This window comes from Adelges cooleyi, unplaced genomic scaffold (assembly GCF_023614345.1).
Source record: "Adelges cooleyi isolate 19-005CV unplaced genomic scaffold, UGA_ACOO_1.1 ACOO_flye_CR_arks_rails_tigmint_CR_PRNA_3, whole genome shotgun sequence".
NCBI classification, from domain to species: Eukaryota; Metazoa; Arthropoda; class Insecta; order Hemiptera; family Adelgidae; genus Adelges; species Adelges cooleyi.
This window is the reverse complement of record NW_026095970.1, coordinates 12,784-17,750: the sequence shown is the minus strand read 5'-3', so window position 1 is coordinate 17,750 and position 4,967 is coordinate 12,784. Positions and strand designations below refer to the sequence as shown.

The 4,967-nt window shown below is 30.1% G+C and overlaps 1 long non-coding RNA gene across 1 annotated transcript; it reads left to right on the top strand.

Moving 5' to 3' along the window:
- Nucleotides 1–591: 591 nt before the first annotated feature.
- On the top strand, nucleotides 592–3,025 carry LOC126837839 (uncharacterized). Its single transcript, XR_007685641.1, has 3 exons — nucleotides 592–779; nucleotides 2,026–2,168; nucleotides 2,913–3,025. It is a non-coding gene; the product is annotated as an uncharacterized LOC126837839 (long non-coding RNA).
- The last annotated feature ends 1,942 nt before the right edge of the window (nucleotides 3,026–4,967 follow it).

Sequence of the window (4,967 nt, the reverse complement as noted above, 5' to 3'; positions counted from 1 at the left end):
AAAAGATAGTTTTACCTAAAGACACTAGATATTTGTAAACTGCGTAATAAAGTTAAGTATAGTAATCTTGTTAGTTATAATGGATACCAGAACTTTTAGTAAATATCAACTTAATTTAAGTCGGTAGTGCCGATAGTGGATTCGTAGAATTTTACGTGGTTTTCTGGTTTCCCATCCAGGATGATGGCAAAATAGACTCGACGTTACCGTAACGGTAAAATTGTCAACAACGTTGGCATTTTATTTTTTTTCAATAGTTATTTCTTATCATTGAGATTCTGTTCATTGATACTGTAATTGGTACTAACGAAAGTACCAATAAAATTATATTATTAAGCACACATGTCTATAATGGAATATAAATAATATAATATTTTTTTTTTATAGGGAAATAATTAATATATATTTTTTTTTAGCATACCGAGAGTAGGCCCTATTGTGGCCTAGTTCGGTCACCGAGAGAGCGCATGGTATTTCTACAATGCATAGCGTGGAGGGGGCAGTCTTTACTTCTAGTCAGGTTGTTTTGCCAGTAAGCAAGACCGCCCGTGAACGAATTCGACAGTACGCGTAGGAGCCTTAATCTGTCCGGCCACTCCGTACCGTTCGTAATTAATGTATTGATGTTCATTATAATAGATACAGTTTGTTAAAATCTGGGAAATGCTGTCACCTTACGACGAAGATAAGATGTGCACGTCGTAAATATATTACTCCTGATGAACCCAAAGATCTTCTTTTTTCATTACCAGATAACTGGAAAACAGCTACAATGGAAGGTAAGTCAACTTAATTTTAAATTTATGACGACGGAAGTGTACATCTCAATGTCTTGTACATTCTTCTGCTAATGTATGGTTTATGAATATTACATTAATGTGTTTCAGTATATTTGCTTAGTTGTACGTTATACGAGATAAATTTAAAAGAAATGTTAGACCATCTGAATACGATTTTATTCCAAATAAATTGTAAAATACTTATCAAGAAATATTAACAAATTATATTATAAAGACTTTTTTGAAATTAAAACATCTCTTAAGTCCCTAAAAAAGCGTTTAATTCCATACGTCATTCATAACACTGAAACACAATAGTGGGAAAGGGGGTATGAGTTATATTAAATTTAAGTTTGGGTCTACTGTCGGATTAAGGAATGCCTAATAAATATCCCTAAAAAATTCTATATTATTCAATTATTTTTCATACATTTGTGTTGTCTTCTTTTATTAAGGATAAAATATAAAAAAATATTAACTTTTAAACTTTCTTAAAACCTAACTAGATACCTGTAATAAAGATTGTAAGAATCGAATTAGGTTGTAGCAACTTAAGAGCTGCTGATTAAGTAAATTAAACCAATAGAAAAACAAATTCAACGGGTACAGAAAAAAAAACTTTATTAAAACATTTTAAAGTTTATTTTAATATTATTAGACTGCATAAGATATTATTATTATTGTATTGGTTATGTAGAAAAAAAAATTACATAATAAAAATGGTACTATTTAGTACATACTAATACTAATGCATCCGGTAAAACAGAACAATATGATTTAATGCAATTGTTAAAATTTGTTTACTTAATTAAATAAGCTTACATATTTACCCAATCTTATTCTTCTTCCATTTCTAAATTTGGTCTCAAGTCTGCTGTGGTCATTGTTATATCGTGGTTATCATGATGACCTTTTTTTTTTTTTTTCCATATCACATGCATCCATAGTAAAACTGGGGAGGTACTTGCCTGATGAGGTATTACCTCCCCCCAGTTTTTCCGACGCCATTTATTTTAAATAAACTTAAAACTTTGTTTTAGTGGGTGCTCCACACACCCACTTAACATTTGGCTTAGACCTAAACATGTAAACCTTAAATCTAAAACACCTTTCTCGAGTGGGGGCCCAATAACAATATGCACATTGGGCCCCGTAGGAATTGTATTTACATTTTTATCTTACAAAATACTTTATAAAACTATGCTACAATTATACTATTAACTTTTATACATGTTCTATGTTACAGCATCGCGATGTCTTCTCGGGCCGTTGACGCACGCACCCGCCGCCCTGGTCTATCCCGTTCACCCGTTGGGACGCTGTCTGTCCCGTTCTGCCTCTTCCTTTTCACGAAGGACGAGTTCCGCAAATGACCATGACGATCTATGTGTAAGCAAAATTTTAGTTAACACAATTATTTTATTTCAATTTTTAAAATAAAATATCAGCGGGAATTACCTGTAGAACTTTGTGACGCAATAGTTTCCAAATGATGGTACTGTAATGTGTTTTGATCATTCTGTAATTTTGACTCTTTACGCCACTTGACTTTTCTGTTTTGAAACCAAACCTAAACAACACAATACATGTTTAGTCAAACCTTCGACTTTCATGGTTTTATTTAGAAAAGAGGTATTTGGTCTTAAAGTTACACCTCTTTCAAAAATTACAAGTAAGGTTAGGTGCAGGGATATTTTCAAGAAAAATGATGGTACCGAGTTAAAATATATAATGAATTTTTATTTGTTGTACCTCTATACGCTAAAAGTCTCGAATTTAAGTTATACCTTATCCCCTCCCAAGAGTGTTAGACGGTTTTTTACTCATAATTTTAAAACCTTTTAGTTGAAAAATTGGGAAGCGATAAGAATTTTATGTGTCCATAACATGTCGAACTGAAAAAAAAATAGAGTACTGATTTTTTTTAATTGCCAAATAACTGTTTTTTGTAGATTTTGTAAATTTTAACACGTTTTAACTTCGAAGAAATTGTCAAGTCATGTCAATAATTTTATGTACACATAGGAATCTAAAAAGTTGAAATTATCTTATTAAGTTTTTGTACGTTTTTATTATTTCGAAAATTAAAACAGGCGTGCTTAAGAATTAATAACGGTAACTTAATTTTTTCAGTTTTCAAATTTCTAGTATGAGGTGGCCTACTTATTGGACAAATAAATTTGCATCAAACTACAATTCAAGTAAGAACTTTTTATATTTTTCTATCTTTTGCCCCTTAAGAGGACGCCACACCGGTCATAAGATAGAAAAATATATAAAGTTCTTACTTGAATTGTAGATTGATGCAAATTTATTTGTGTAGCCAGATTTTCTCTTTCAAAAATAGTAGGGTAACAGTGTTAATTGGATCAATTTTTCCATTTCAAAAATTTGATGTTCTGAAAATGCTGTTCTTTTTCTATTTTGTTTGTCGTTTTCTACATTTTTTAGAGTTAGTGACGTTGAGCGTGAAACTGTGTACAAAACGACAAACAAAAAAGAAAAAGAACAGCATTTTCAGAACATCAAATTTTTGAAATGGAAAAATTGATCCAATTAACACTGTTACCCTACTATTTTTGAAAGAGAAAATCTGGCTACACAAATAAATTTGCATCAATCTACAATTCAAATAAGAACTTTATATATTTTTCTATCTTAAAATTGAATTATGAAATAAATTGAATTATCTAAAAAATAATAGCGACGCGTCACAATGGTTGTCCACACAAATGTTACACTTACGCGATTGTAAACGACCGTTTTAGTTATTATTATTTATTTACTTTATAAAATATAATAATTTTAATAATAACAAATAACGTATTATTCTGTTCTGTGTTGATACTTGTTGAATGTAGAGTATAGATATTGTAAAATAAATGACAACTAGATTTAAGACCACAGAGTGGTAATTTCTGTTACCGACAAATATTATGTATTATCATCATAGCAGTAGCCAGTAGGTAGCAGTATGTATAGCATTAGGTAATTTGTAGATAAGAACCGTAAGTCTATCATTTTTTTTAAATCTTTTTTATTGACTTCTTAGTTGTTTGAATGTTATCGCCAATTGGACAGTGCGAACATAAATATGAATTTTTTGTGCTACCGGTTTTCGAAAACCGAAGAGATATGATAATTATTAAGAGGAATTGTAGTATATTTACAAAATCATAGCTAATTGTCAGATAAACGAAAATAAAAAAATTCAAACGCTGACATATTTTTTATTTTATTCTCTACAAATGTATGTAATTGAAAACATATGTTGCCATTTAAAAAAACCAAAAATCCCCCAATTTGGCTTATAAGGATTGGTAATAAAAATTGTCAAAATATAGTACAATGTGTACCTAAAAATATTGGAAATATATATTGTTCAAAATATTAACATATTCCGAGAAAATTAGTGTCTTATCCTTGATGAATCACCCTGTATATAATATATATATATATATAAACGATTTGTCGTTAATTTCCCTTGACACGTCACCACAGAATATTTCCACCGTATATTATTTAAATTAAATTACAATATAGTATAGTCAAAGTAATTGTTTACAAGTATTTTGGTCTCAACTTGGTAGAAGTTGTTGCGGCCACCGTCACAGTTCTCGCCATAGTGAAATTGATTTAAAATTTGTTGGTCTTTTGTGGTATTGAGTATTTGAAAACGGTTTACTATTGTTATCGGGGTTATAAGAAATATTTTTTCAAAACTTGAATCCTTTTTTTTTGGGGGGGGGGGCGTTGAATTAAATTTAATAAAAAAATAATAATAAGGAACACTCTTATTGTGAAATAGAGCAGATGGAATTTACACATCTGCTCTGATTCACAATAATACAATGCGTCTGACCGACTTCCTTTATCATATACCCTGTATAACTATTATATAATATACAGTAATATAAATATATAATAATAGGAATCCGGTTTCGAATAGATTACAATCTATGTGATAGAAGACAGAGGGAGTTCACAGCTTTAAAATAGCACACCATTTATTTTTGTCGACTAATTTATAGCAAGAGACCGCTTGCAAAGATACCTTTATCAGTTAAATATCTTTTAATATTGCAGATTTCTGTGTTTGAGTTTGTATAGGTCTGAATTGAAGATCACCCCTTGTTATGATTTTTATGTAAATTTTAGAGACAGTTTTAAGTTGCTGTTTATGGGTCT